At 32.6% G+C, this 16,287-nt stretch overlaps 1 pseudogene; it reads right to left on the bottom strand.

The window, feature by feature from the left end:
* Nucleotides 1–13,714: 13,714 nt before the first annotated feature.
* On the bottom strand, nt 13,715–15,355 carry LOC149572403 (U-box domain-containing protein 33 pseudogene; annotated as a pseudogene).
* Nucleotides 15,356–16,287: the final 932 nt, after the last annotated feature.

Genomic DNA, 16,287 nt, shown 5'->3' with positions numbered 1-16,287 from the left:
AAATGGAAATCCCTGATGGTCTACGACACGAAATCTGTACAGGCTCATCGCCAGTAGCCACGCCCTATATACAATAAAGAATGTAATTATATGGGATTACCACAAACATTTTACAAGAATGCATCGAGATTTAATCAAATAGAAAGAACCTAATTACCTTTCCTTTGTCAATGTGTGTTGGCTCACCCCCCACACTTTGTCCCCCTAGGATAGGTGGTACCTACAAGATAAAAGAAAGATTAGCAACCATATATGCTACAATATCAAATAGAAAAAAATGCAAACACAACATAATGTACCGTAGATGTCTCAAGGCCAAATGAAATGCCTGAGAGTGTGGCATCATCAGTCTGTTTGAGCTCTTCCTTAGTCATAAACTAAACATGAATGAAGATCACATACATGTAAAAGTTAGTATGGCTTAAAAATTAAAATTACTCTATTATAAAAATTAACTTTAAATCGCATATGTCATAACAGAAAAAATTATACACGTATTGACACTGAAGGAGTCAATGCCTCTGCATTCCCCTCCTCTCTCACATCAAGGTTTGTAGCTTCTGTGTGTGTGTCTGGTGTATCCTCATCTAATACAAAATGATACTTAGGAAGATCACCTATGGGACCTAGGCAAATATTCTTGCACGTAATGCAAGTGTGAGGCACACAAATGTGTGACGAGCTAGTCGATAATGAACTGGCACTAGCATCATCAACACAAGGAGGCAGGACTGACCTAGCCTGAGATACCATTATGCTACTCAGCCTATGAATGGTTCTGATGGTCTGAGAGCTAGCCTCTACCATAATATCCAGATGTTGCACTTGAGGAGGGGGGGAGATATCAGTGGGGTGACAAAAGTGTTAGCTTTCTTCCACTAGGAAGAGGGTCTATCCTGAGGAGCTCCTAGTCCTAAGCCCACGTTGGGATTCATGCTCCAATAGTTCACTTTAAGTTTCAACACAAATTCTGCATATAATTTTCTAAAGAAATAAAATGGTATGTCTAAATTTCCATGTGGAGGGATATCAAAGACCATCCACCAATGATCCCAAAAATTTGCATGTATGGCATCATTTGTGCACCATTTAGTCAATAGTTTGGATTTTTTTTGGTTGACTAGTAAACCTATTTTTGGGTTTGCAAAAAGGCTAACCAAATCCTCTTTGGTTATATTGAGGGTCGTAACCTCATCATAGTCCAAACCATCATCAAACATCTCATGCATTTCATCACGCCAACAAAGAGCAGCATTTTGTTGGTTCGTAAGGGTTTCAATGTTATCCACTATGGTGTTTAATGTGGATAACATAGGAGCCAATGCGGGTACATTATTATATGTTCTATGCAAACCTCTCAATTCGATGAGATTTTCATTTATCAAATCCTCAATTCGAGGAGGGTTTTGAGGGGGTAGAGGATCATTTGGTGGACAGTTTTGTGGGGGTACTAGATTGTTTGGTGGGGGGTTATCAGGAATATTATTCCCAGCCTCAATGTCATCATTTTGATCAGCCATTCCTATTGAATTGCAAAACGTAATATATATTTTAAAAAAAAATCTTAGTTTTAACAAAAAATTTTCAAAAAAACCCTAGATTCAACTAAAACAAACAAAATCATGCAAAAATCTATTGAATTTAGGTTAAAAATGAGTTAAAAAAACAAACCAAAAATACCTTGATATCTGATATCTGATCGTATATTTGATATCCGATCACGGTGCAAATACTAGCCCCCAAATATGTGAAATAAGGGTTCGCAGGTCTATGATTTATTTTTATGTAATGTCATAGGTATCAGATATCTGACATAATATTGGATATCCAACATAATATTGGATATCGAATATTATATCTGATATCTGATATTCGTCGCATATATTATATAATATACTACTTTTTTATTACATATTTATTATAATATATTACATTTTTATTATTATATTATATTTTATAAATATTATATTACATTATATTATATTTTATATTATAATATATTATATTTTATATTTTTATATATTATATTACATTAATATATATTATAATATAATATATTATTATATTATTATAATGTATTATATTATATTATTATAATTTATAATATATTATACTTTTTTATTATATATTATATTATAATATATTACATTTTTATTATTATAATATATTTTACATATATTATATTACATTATATTATATTACATTACTATATATTATAATATAAAATATTATATTATATTATTATAATATAATACATTATTATATTATTAAAATATAATATTATTATTATAGTATAATATTATACGATTATAATATAATAATATTATTATTATATTATATAATATTACATAATATATTATACTATTATAATATAATATTTTAATATTATTATAATATAATAATAATAATATTATAGTATAGTATAATAATTATAATTATTATATTATGTTAATTATCAGATATCCAATATCAAATCGAATATTTGATAAGGCTCGACCTTACTTTCCAGGTTTGGTACTTGGATAAGTGAAAAAAAGTCAAAGTGGATTTTGAAGCGCTTTTAGACATCTTCAAACTCTATTTTTTTCACATCACCACTTTTTGGCACACCATGATCCTGCACATACCCATAGAAGATAAACACTGAAGTGATAAGAAATGAAGGACATGTGCAACTAAGAGACACTTATACAATACTACATAATCCTAAAATAAATAGTTGTACAAGGTGTAACATTATTTATATTTTGGATTTTGATTTTTGAAACTAATACTATTGATACAAGAGAACACAATTTTATTTTGGAATCTATATGCCCACATAAGACAAAGAAATGTATAGAGAAGGAAAAGATATTGGACTTTGTTGGTTCCATATAGAAAGAAGAGTTAAAATGGAATGTCAAGAATTACCCCCAACATGTAGCCGCTTGCAATGAAGTCAAGGAAAATCTTCTAATAAACTTTGGGATACCTAAAAATTCCTACTAAAAGTATGGCAAAATGAGAAGGCTAACATAAGGACCCGCATCCATTGAATAATTTGAAAGGAAGTTCAAAGAGCTCTATGTAAAATTGGGAGAACTCGTCACAAAGAAGAAAAATATTGAATAGTTTTTTCTAGTCACAATTTGGATATAATTATTGGGCTAGGTGGTAGAATATTGAAAAGTGCAGTGACTAATCACAATGTTTAGTTCAATAGAGGACCAACCTTAGAGACTACTATAAAAATACCATTAGGAATAATTCTTTGATAACTTGTAGGAGAATTTTCAAATACTATTCATCAAACAAGAAATAATGAGCTTTGACCCTAGAATACTATGTTGGGTGAATCATTGGTATAATAGTTTTAACTTCAAATTTACCTTGAGTAAGAATGAAATAGTATGCAATGGAAACAAAAATAAATAACTAGACAAGTAATTATACACACAAAGTCTCATAACACAACTTTTATATTATAGATCTAAACCCTCTTGGGAACAAAACCACTCAAATTGTCTCATTGTCTTATATAAAATAATTATTTACAATTTCTCACTCGGTGTACATATGTCTCATTGATTGTGCTATCTCATTGATAGTAATTTCAAAGCTTGGCTAGCTATATCTCATTTACAATATTTGATTTCATACATGGTCAAAATAATTGAATACAATATGGTTAGATCATAACTTCATACATGATACATTGTTGAACACATGTGGCACTAAGGGTTAACTTTAAGAAATGTCGCCCAAAAAAAAAGCCTAAAGTGCTGGTGAATCCAACATTTTGTGGGTAGGTAAATTTTAATGTCAAGGGCAATTGTTTTGTTCCATGTAGGGAAATAAAATATTATATGTTGGCGATTTTTTCTTGCCCAAACAAAAATCATTTTAAATGTGGCGAATTACAGATTTTTCTTATTGATAGATAAATAAATGATGGCTATTTTTTTCCTTGGCACAAATGAGATTGTAATGTCAAGAGGCAAACAACATGTTTTGTAGGAAAACGAATAATAACTTGTGATAGAATGAAGACACTTATTCACTTTATCTTTATTCCTTGGGTTGCTATTGTGATTTTCTAACTTTTGATCCTCTATATCAGAGTTAGTGTACTTCGAAGCATTCAACTACAACCCCAGACTCATAGATGAGCTTTATCATTGTGGTACTCTACTCATTTTGTCAACCAATTCACATGCTTTGAAGGTGATTTCACCAAATCATGTACCTCTGATGCACTTTGTTTAACAATTTGGGTGTTTCGTTAATGAATCCTCATTTTTCATGTACATCTTTCATAGCATTTCCATATGACAGTTCAAATGCATGCTTCTATCATGGTATGTCATGAGGTCATCTTCCCTAAAAGCCTCTAATGTGTTAATAGCTTTGCATTCCAAATATCATTCAATTGTTTTCCATTTCTCATAAAAGAAAGGCTTGATAATAGAGTGTTTTGGCAAAAAAATTATATCAGTAGTATCTAATGAAGAACACAATTTGAATAAGCCTCATAAAACTTTATTGAATGAGGCATGTCATTCATTATGTGCTCCTCCAACACTCAAATTCCTTCAAGATAACACGAGTCATATATTTTTTAGCCGATAGGCTATTTGTGGGAACTTTGTTACTAGAAATTGATTGTTTGATAGAAAATTTGTCAAGTTGGCCGGAAAAGTTGTGAGTTTGGCCCAAAATTTGTAAATCCTTCCCATTAGTTATTTACCAAAGAGTTTCTCAATTTTCTTTTAACTCTTGTTTTGATATTTATTAGTTGTTATCTCCACTTTTAACTATTTTTTTTTTTTTTCTATTTATTTAAAAAAATAATTACTTGTGATCTCCATGATCTCTATTTATTTAACCTTTGATTTTAAAAATTGATTTAGATTTTAGTTTTATTAATTTTTTTAATATTAGCTTAATTTTTTCTTTAAATATAGTTTTTTAGTTTTTATAATTTATTTAGTCAATAGAATATTTGTTAGAGACATTTTTTTTCTCTTATTAAGTTTTCATAATAGATTTTTTGATGGATTTTTTTAAATGATTTATTTTTCCATATTTATAAATTGAATTTAAATAAAAAATCTTTATCAATCTATCTAAAAGATTTTAGTAAATATTATGTTTTTTAAAATGAAAATTATTAATAATCTAATCTGTTCACATAAGATTATATTTAAATCTCCATTAATTATTATTTTTCTTTTCCTACTTATTTAAAAAATAATTACTTGTGATCTCCACATTAGCTCATGTTGTGGTCTCTTTCTATTTAACTTTTTATTTTTAAAATTGATTTAGGTTTTAGTTTTTTATATTAGTTTAGTTTTTTCTTTAAATATAATTTTTAGTTTTTACAATTTATTTCGTCAATAGAATATTTGTTAGAACATTTTCTTTTGTATTTCCCTTATTAATTTTTCATAGTAGATTTTTTGATGAGAATTTTTAAATGAATTTACATTTTCATATTTGATAAATTAAATTTAAATAAATAATATTTATTAATCTATTAAAAGATTTTAGTAAATATTATGTTATTTTGATTTAAATTATTAATAATCTAATATTTTTACATAAGATTATATTTTAAAAATAATTTTATTATCGAACACCTATCAGCTTATCGTTGCACAAAAATGTGCAACTGCTAATTTATGACAACTCATTTTTCATTGATTCTTTAAAGAGTGGTGTATGAAGGGCCTTGAACTCAAATGATATTGTTGGTGTCAAATCCTCCAAATTTTGTTATCGAGCACTCTCATAGACTGCACATCCTTTCAAATAATTCACAAAGCTTGCAAATATTTCTACATATGCACATTTTTCCAAACTCACATTCAGGTGTTATGCAAAACAATAGTGATCATATAGGGATGATGCATTATGAAGTAAATTTTTTGTAAACATTTTATCAAACTATTCTTGCCTTGTCTATATTCTCACTTTGCACTATGCATTTTGAAATTTTGCTTCTATCATACCCAATTACACCTTTGGAGAGCATGCACATTTGCATATTTTTCCATTTAGTGTGGTGAATCGAAACACTCTATTGAATGGTTCATGTGCCTGGGTATAGGCTTTCCACATATGTATGTCTATTAGCTGGGCATTTCAAGCTTAGTTTTGGGCATTCTATCAAATAGTTTGCCTTGTTGTAGGTTCAAGCAAGTAGCATTGGCACCAAATTTGGCATTCAGTCAAACCCATCATTGTGCATTGATAAACATTTTGCCCAATGAAACCTTTCATAAAGTCCTAGTTGGTGTTGTGCTCTTACGATCTACGTTCACTATAATTGGGTTGTTATACTGCTACACAATCCACTCTTTTAGTTGCACCCACTTATGATGATGCTCATATCATCAAACAAATTGTGTGCGTAGGATGTGGGTTAACTTTCTAATCTTAAATTTTCCAAAAGTTATGGTTTTAATTTTTGTCTTTTTATTGAAATTGAAATTTTCAAATAATTTATAAACTTTAAAATATCACAGCTTTTCACTCCCAATTTCCATTTAAAGTGTCAAAGTAATTGGAATAGTGAGACTACCAAAAATCAAATAAACCTTTGGCCATTTTAAAACTTGAAGTTAGATGTTCCTTTGCTTATTGTGATTAAAAATAATTAAAATTTAGGTCACCACGGTAACACAACTTAACCTCAAGCTAAATAGAATGATAAATGAAATATCCTAACATAAAATAGTTAAAAAAGTTAGGATGACAAGGATAACTCCAAAGACAAAAATCTTCATTCCTCTACAAAATCTTTATTTAAACAAAAAAAATCTTTTAAAAAGAAGCGGTATTACAAAAGTTTCTTTAAAATAACAAGAAATGCTAATTTTCCTTTATCATGGCTAGGAGAGTTGAACTTAAACCTAAATACCAAATCCAACCAAAAATTGTGAGAAATATTAATCACAACTTTAATATTTTCACTCGGCACTAACTATTGCCGAGTGCTAGTTGTGCTCGGCACATTAAGGAGCTAAGTGAGCTCGACACATGAAAGAGTCGAGTGATCTCAGTACTCAAAGGGAAACTCAGAAATAATGGATGCTGAGTAAGCTCTACAATGTGGATGCCGAGTGAGCTCAGCTTAAACTACAAAGAGAACTTCTACCAAAGACAATGCTAAGTGACAGAACTTATAACATGAATGTTACCACCATTAAAGCTAGAGAATCAAAGCTTAAAATATTCAATAATAAAATTCTCAAATGCAATGAATAAGAAAGAGAAATGGATTCACGTATGCCTGCTTGCTTGCTATTCAACTTTGATTGAAACTATTACAAAATTTGGGAGCATTCGGCTATAACCAAAAAACCCTAAAATAACCCTAAAACTTCAAACTAGTAAAAACTTTAAACTTTAAACTTACAGTTCTAATGGCTGCATACAATAACACCTGGAGCAATCACTGCTTCAATAGGACAAATCCAACAAACACAAACTTACAGATGAGTAGCAAAGAAACATGTGCAACTGCAAGCACGACACAACCTTCCTTCTGTCTTCTACACGACTAGATCTATTGATCGCTTACTTTCTTCTTCTTCCTTCTTTGTAAATTTTGATCTCTTCAGCTCTCTCTAACTAATTGAATGAATTTGAAAAAAATTCTTTTTTGTCTTATTTCCAAAAATGTTTCCTCCTCTTTTCCAAATTTGAAACTCACCTATCACATGCAATTTTCTATCTATTGTGTAGGTCATCAAAGGTGGTAGGTGGGTGTTTGGCTCTAGGGGAAAATGACTATATGCCTTTAATATTTCAACACTCCCCCTTTGTCCTGAGCCAAAAAAATAAGGATCACTACTGATCCAAATCAACTACACCAAGACACTCTCTTAGGTGTACAAAAGTTCCAATCCCTAATGGCTTGGTAAAAATGTCTACTAGCTGTTGCTCAGACTTACAAAAATTTATTTTGATATCCCCATTCTCCACCAACTCTCTAATGAAGTGATATTTGATCTCTATATGCTTGCTTCTCCCATGGAAGACTGGATTCTTGGACAATGCAATTGAGGAAATGTTGTCACAATAAATTGTGGTGCCATCCTCTTGCCTTTCATTCAAATCTGTCAAGATCCTCCTTAACCAAATAGCTTGGCATGCTGCTACATTTTCTACTATGTATTTAGCCTCTTCTATAGATTGAGCAACAATAGGTTGCTTTTAGGATGCCCATGAAATTTCACTCGATCCCATATGAAATATATATCTGGAAGTGCTCTTCCTATCATCTATACTTCTAGCCCAATCACTATCTGTATAACCTACCAACTTCAATTCATTTGTTGCAGTATACAAAATTCCAAATCCCTTAGTATCTTTCACATACCTTAGGATCCTCTTTCCCGCTTGTGAATAGGAATCCTTTGGTGTTTCCATAAATTTGGAAATCAAACTTACTGCATGCATCAAGTCTGGCCGAGTTGCAGTCAAATACATCAAACTTCCAACCATACTCTTGTATAGTGTTGGATCCACTCTCTTGCTAGAGTCTTCCTTGCTCAACTTTAGACCTATTGCTATTGGTGTGGGGGCCAACTTACTGTTCTACATTTTGAATCTCTCCAAGATCTGTCCTGCATATTTTTCTTGAGAGATGAAGATGCCATCATGCATTTGTTTTACTTCTATGCCTAGAAAGTACTTCAAGAGACCAAGGTCTGTCATCTCAAATTCATTTTTCATGGCCTCTTTGAACTCACCAATTAGAGCCTTGTCATTACCAGTAAAAATCAAATCATCTACATACAAGACAACAATCAACACATTTCCATTTGTTGCCTTCATGTAGAGAGTAGGCTCATCATTACTTTTGCTAAAGCCATTGCTCATCAAATATGAGTCAATCCTACTATACCATGCCCTTGGAGCTTGCTTGAGCCCATAAAGAGCTCTCTTCAATCTATATACTTTGTGTTCTTCACCTGTAACTTCATAACTAGGTGGCTGCTCCACATAGACTTCTTCCGTTAATACACCATTCAAGAAAGCGGACTTCACATCCATTTGAAATACCTTCCATTTGTGTTGAGCTACAATTTCTATGATAGCATGATGGCTTTCATTCTTGCAACCGAGGCATATGTCTCATCATAATCTTTTCCATACTGCTATTTGTAGCCCTTGACTACCGGCCTTGCCTTATGCCTATCAATCTTGCCTTCAGCATTGCATTTGATCTTATAAACCCATTTCACTCCAATTACTTGTTTCTTGGGAGGAAATGTAGTTAACTCCCATGTCTCATTCCTTTCTATAGCATCTATCTCCTCATCCATGGCCTTACACCATTTCTTCTCTTTCACAACTTCTTCAAAATAAATTAGGTCACTATGAGAAAATAAAGCAAAATTTACACTCTCATCATAATCTTCTTCATACCTTTCATCTTGGTATATCTCCATTAGACTCTTGGTCTTTCTTGGTAATAGGGAGGAGAGTGTGAAATCAGAATCTTCACTACTACTACTTTGCCGACTAGCTCAGTCTTCACTATTATTTGGCACTGACACTAGGTCATGCCTAGAGGAGCTCGGCAATGACTGAGGCTACTTTCATTTTCTTCTATCTACTCCTTCTTCTTGTTGTTCATCAGCATCTTCTTCACTCATAATTGGCACTTTACTTGAGGTGCTCGATGATTCATCAGTTGGTCCATACTATGAGTAATTTTCAAAAAATTTCACACATCTCTTGAGAGAATCATCTTGTTATTCAATGAGTCATATAATCTGTATGCCTTTGATTCTGAGCTATACTCTATCAAGATACACATCACACCTTTGTCATCCAATTTTTCCCTTTGCTCTTTAGGCACATGTGCATATGCAATACATCCAAACACTCTTAGGTGTTCAACTATCCATCTTCCTCGTGACCATGCTTCCATTGAAATTCTATCACGGACTTCCTTTGTAGGACACCTGTTAATTAGGTAAACTGTTGTTGTCACAGCCTCTCCCCAAAATTTAGTTGGGAGACCTTTCTCTTTCATCATGCTCCTTTCCATTTCAACAATGGTCTTGTTCTTTCTTTCAGCCACTCCATTCTACTATGGTGTATACTTGGCTGTGAGCTCTTTCTTTATGCCATGTTTCCTACAAAAATTTACAAAAGTATTGGAGATATATTCCCCTCCTCTATTTGATCTTAAGACCTTGATATAGTGTCCACATTCTCTTTCAGCTTGGGCTTTGAACTCAAGAAACTTATCAAATGCTTCAGATTTAGATTTCAAAAAATAAACCCATGTCCTACGACTAAAATCATCAAGAAATATCATGAAATAAGTACTCCCCCCAATGGAAGTAACTTGCATAGGACCGACTAGGTCAGTATGCACTAACTCTAATGGATATCTAGCCCTCCTAGAATTTTCAGAATTAAAGGGAAGCCTATGTTTCTTACCCAAAATGCAAGCCTCACACTTGTCACATGAATTTTTTATTCGTGGCAAACCTTCTACCATTCTTTTATTTGACAACAAATCTAAACCAGCATAGCCAAGATGACCATACCTAAGGTGCCATAGCCATGAAGGGTCTTTGATCACACTCCTTAGAGCTGATTGTGTGGGAGGTGTAACACCAACTTGAGATGAGAAACATGTCTCTATCCTCAAGGGAAACATTCTATTCTTTGTCATTTGAAATTTTGCAAGTAAGTTCTTGCTCCCATCCTTTTCATGAATGATACACTTGTCATTCTCCATCAGCACTTTGTATCCATTTTGGATCAGCTAACCAATGCTCATCAGATTGTGCTTCATACTAGGGGCAAAATACACATTTTGTATTTCCTTCTTCTCACCTCGATTGGTGCAAACCATAATAGATACTTTTCCCACTACTGGTAGGGTTCCATTGTTACCCATTTTAATCTCAGATTTGAAACTCTTGTCAATAAATGAAAACAAGGTTTCATTACCACTCATGTGGTTGCTACATCCACTGTCAAGGTACCAAACTTTAGGGCTTCCTTCTTCATCAACATTACACACAATGAAGGCAGTGGCATTGTTTCCACTTCCCATGTTCACATCAACCACATTTTCTTGTCCTAATTGATCATTTTTTTTCTTCCAACATTCACTTTTATAATGCCCATATTTATGATAGTAGTAGCATTTTACATTACTCTTATTCGAGTTGTAGTTTTTCTTTCCTTCTCTTGAAGTTTTTTGAGAAGTGCTTGCTCCCTCTACTCTTCCTAAGCTTTCTGCTACAACATTTCTTTGTCCTCCATTACCTCAGCCTCTACCTCTGGAGTTTCTTCCTAAGCCATTTCTTCCTCTCCCCCTTCCACTTGGATTTGACTGAGCCTTGAATGCTTGCTTTTGGGAAGAAGAAGATGTAGATCTGTTGATCCTATGCTCATGAGTTTGAAGAATACCCATCAACTCATCCATTATCAAAATAGTGAGGTCTTTTGCCTCTTCTATGGTCATGACTAAATTGCTATATTTATGAGGTAAACTCCTCAATATCTTTTCCACTATCCTCTACTCTTGATAGTCTTCTCCATTTGACTTCAGTTGGTTAATCACATCGGAGGTCCTTGAATTGAAATCTGCAATTGATTCATTTTCCTTCATCTAAAGGTTCTCAAACTCCCTCCTTATATTCTGTAGCTTTATTGTACGAACTTTATCAGTCCCCTTGAAGTTCATCTCAAGGATATCCCATGCTTCCTTTGCATAATTTTCTGTTGCAATTTTGGAAAAAAATTGTCTCTATCATTGCTGCCTCAATCAAACTTAATGCCTTTGCATCCTTTCTCCTTGACTCTTTCAACTGAGTCTTTTGATTATTGGTAAGGGTAGCATACTAAGTTGGGTCTGTCACATCATTGAACCCATTAATTACAAACTCTCATAAATCATTTGCAACCATTATAGTCTTCATCTTCTTTGCCCATGTATCATAATTTTGTCCATTGAAAGATGGTGGTTGCTGTCATATCTTTCTTGCATCTCCTCCCATGTTAAATATCCCAGAAAATTTTCTCTAACTCACTATGGATGTGGGGCCTCAAAGCTCTGATACCATGTGAGAAATATTAATCACAACTTAATATTTTCACTCAGCACTAACTATTGCCGAGTGTAATTTTTTCTCGAAACATTAAGGAGCTGAGTGAGCTCAGCACTCAAAGGGAAACTTGGTACCAATGGATGCCAAGTGAGCTCAGCTTAAACTGCAAAGAGAACTTCTGCCAAAGATAATGCTGAGTGACAGAACTTATAACATGAATGTTACCACCATTAAAATTAGAGAGTCAAAGTTAAAATATTCAATAATAAATTTCTCAAATGCAATGAATAAGAAAGAGCAATGGATTCGCGTATGCCTACTTGCTTGCTATTCAACTTTGATTGAAACTATTACAAAATCTGGGAGCATTCGGCTACAACTAGAAAACCCTTAAATAACCCTAAAACTTTAAACTGGTAAAAACTTTAAACTTGCAGTTCTAATAGCTGCATACAATAGCACCTACAACAATCACTACTTCAACAGGACAAATCCAACAAACACAAACTTATAGAACGACCAGCAAAGAAACACATGCAACTGTAGGCACGACACAACCTTCCTTTTGTCTTCTACATGATTGGATTTGCCGATCACTTACTTTCTTCTTCTTCCTTCTCTGCAACGTCTAATCTCTTCAACTCTCTTTAACTAATCGAATGAATCTGAAAAACATTCCTTTTTATCTTATTTCCAAAAATATTTCCCCCTCTTTTCCAAATTTGATACTCACCTACTGCATTCAATTTTCTATCTATTGTGCAGGTCATCAGATGTGGTAGGTGGGCATTTGGCTCCAGGGGCAAATGACTATATGCCTTTAATATTTCAACAAAAATAATCATAAATAGTACATTAATATATTCTTTATTCAAAAGACAAAAATAACCGAATTATTTTCAACCAAAATAGAATGCATTGAAAAATAAAATAGAAATACTAAATTTCATGCCTATTCAAGCATTGAATTTAATAATATATCTCATTTACAAGCTGTGACAATTCTTAAGATTCTTCGTAATGGCAATGATAAATATGTTGGTTGTAATTTTCTTCCCAACAAGAGACTAACATTTCAGCTATTTTTGCTTCCAAACAAGAGACCTCAAATGTTTTAGCTGTAAAACAAAACCCGCGAGAAAATTTCAATGAAAAGGTTACATATAAATAATTGAAATCTCTATACTATCTAAACTGACCACAATATTGTCTTTCCTATTAGATTAGTCTTATCTCTCAATAGAACCAATAGGGTCATATGAAGTCTTAACCATATAATAACCAAAAGAAAAAAAAAGATAACAACCAAAACTAAAAAGAAAAGAAAAGGGAAAATCTAGTAACATAGCACAAAATCATTTAGAACTTGTGAGACCCTCTCAGTCCTTGGCAAGGCTATTAATATTTTCTTGCACTCAGATGACTCTTCTTTTTTATCGGTTACCCTAAAATTCCATTGAAGAAAAACTATAAAGTTTATTCAAAAAAACTAAATATTTAGAACCAAATCCAATGTCATTGTAGGAAACTTCTATGATTAACAATTCTTAAAGGTAAATAAATCTAAATATTTACAATCAAATCGAATGCCATGGTTAACAAGTATATACCTTTAAAAACACAGTAAAATAGACCTAAGACTATGTTGTTAAGGCTAGACAATTATTGCCTTGCTTCCACTCTTGAATGGCAGACTTCAGAGAATGGTTTGGAATGAGATGGGTATGCGCTAGTCTCCTATTTGTCATTGGTGAGGTGTGATGACCAGAATCAAACCATTCTCTGATTGCCTCCAATTCATAGGTGAAGCAATCTAGGGCTAAGTGAGGATCAACCATTATCTCCTACAAAATATACCACTTCATAAATAAATAAATAAAATGTTTGTTTTTGCGCTATCTTTAAACATCATACTAAGGAAGAAATTAAGCTTAAAAATATGAGTCAATTTTGACTATTTAACACTTTTAACTTAAGAATGGAGCATTAGTGTGTGATGTTTAAGAGGTAAGACTTGTATTTATGCACATTGTAACAATTGAAAAAAAAGGGTACTTACTTGAGAGATGGGACAAGTAAACAAGCTAGGAACTTGTGTTTGTTGAGGAGGCTGAACAAGTGTTGAGGCAGTAGCATGAAGTTGAGCAAGAGTCTTGGTGAGAGTGGGATGTATCATAGGCCTATCTCCTCCACTGGCTGATGTACAACGAAGTGTAATATTTGCTAATTGTAAAGCTTGTTCAATGGGCCATTCTCTGGCCAAAGGATCTACCAACCGTTTTAACTCTCCACTCTCTACCGCTAGTTGAACCTTATGCACCAATCCAATGGTCTGTTGGCCCGTCAGAAGTTGGAGAATAATGATCCCCAAGCTATAAACATCTGATTTTTCTGTGAAGTGGCCAGTTCTAATGTATTCCGGATCTATATATGTAATGTTTCCTCTCAAGAGTGAATCTTGAGGTAGAAGACTTGCCATGCCCATATCGCTGATCTTGCTTGTGTAAAACTCATCTAGCAAAATATTTTGGGGTTTTAAACTGCAGTGAAGAATTCCATTGGGCTTTAAACTGTGAAGAAAGTGCAATGCTGAGCAAACTTCACTAGCAATGCGAACTCTGACATGCCACAGGAGTGGGGGACTGCCATTTTTACAAGACAGGCGATCTGCCAAACTCCCATTGACCATGTATTCATACACAATGCATCCTCTTTCCGAGCACTGCCCCACAACTCTTATCAAATGAAGATGCCTCACATCCCTTAACACATCCATCTGCTCATCAAGAAACATTTCAACTATATTCAAATATTGCCTCAATTAACAACTTAGAGAGAAGAGATCAAACCAAGACTTTGAAGAAAGATTAAAGATTTTCAATTGAAATTAGAAAGAGCATATATACCTGCTGATGAAACATTTGAAGATGTCTAGTGAAGCCATCTTCTCCCCTGACCTTCACTGCAACCTCAGTTTTCTCTATTTCAGCTTTGTATACCACGCCGTACTCTCCATTCCCAACTTTCAAATTCTCTGAGAAATCGCCAGTGGCAGATCTGATGTCATTGAGAGAATATCTTGTGAAAAGAAGATTGTCCGAGGAGGAGGTCGAGGTTTCGAGTCGCGTCCCCGAGTCCAAGTAATCTTGAAGCTTTATGATTGCATTGTCCCTTTCTCGCATAAGGCGATTGTTAATCTCATTCAGCCGATCGACCTCTGCAAGTGCTGTTTCGATCCCTCTCTCTGTAAGAAATTCTTGGAGATCCTCCATCTTCTCCATTGCCAATCTTCAATGTTGACAGATTATAATGAAAAAATTACAGCACAGCTGGAGAAAGAATTTTGATTAACTTTGAACGAATAACTACAAAACAGTGTGAGCTATTTAACACAATCTCTTTTCTGAAAAATAGAAAGAAAAAAACATAAAAAACATAAAAACAAAATCACTTTTCTAAACAGATAAAACTTAAAAACTAAAAAACAAAAAACAAAAAACGATGTTTATATTCTCTCCCATGTTACTATTTATTTAAAACCCAAATTAAAAAGAAATCATATCTCCATTAGCTTTAATTCTCACCAAAAATTAAATTTTGATGTCAATTTTAAGAATCTCCTCTAGAGTCTTATACGACTTGAACAAGTGCAAGTGACCCTACTTAGTGGCTTAGTACTTGCCTTTAATAGTATTAGTTTAAATTTTATATGTAAATTTAGTTGTAATTTTATTATATATTTATTATATAAATGGAATAATAAATTTTTGTTTCACAATATCACTAGTTAATAAAAATTAAATGGAATCGCACTCAACTAAGAATTGTAATAAATAGTTAGATTAAACATTTAAAATCTAAAAATAAATAAATAATTCAATGTATTTATTTATAATTTAGAAAAAAATATTTATAATAGTTAAAAAATTATTCATTATACTATTAGAATGTATATAAATTTCTATCTTAAAATTCATATACAATAATTAAAATTTTAAAATAGAAATTTAACATACTTTGAATAAATAGATAACAAATATGCCAAAACATGTGCTGAAGGGAAACAAATATAAATATTTGCTTAAAAAACATATCTCTTGAACTCAAATCTCCATATAAGACTCAAATTCATTCATCCATTCAAAAGTTAGAAAATTAATATATATAAATTACATAGTTAAAAAATTGACATGTATATTTCACAAACATTATA

This window comes from Cupressus sempervirens, chromosome 2 (genome assembly GCF_028749045.1).
Source record: "Cupressus sempervirens isolate cs-2001-9-10 chromosome 2, ASM2874904v1, whole genome shotgun sequence".
Lineage (NCBI taxonomy): Eukaryota > Viridiplantae > Streptophyta > Pinopsida > Cupressales > Cupressaceae > Cupressus > Cupressus sempervirens.
This window is presented reverse-complemented; position numbering and strand designations above follow the sequence as displayed.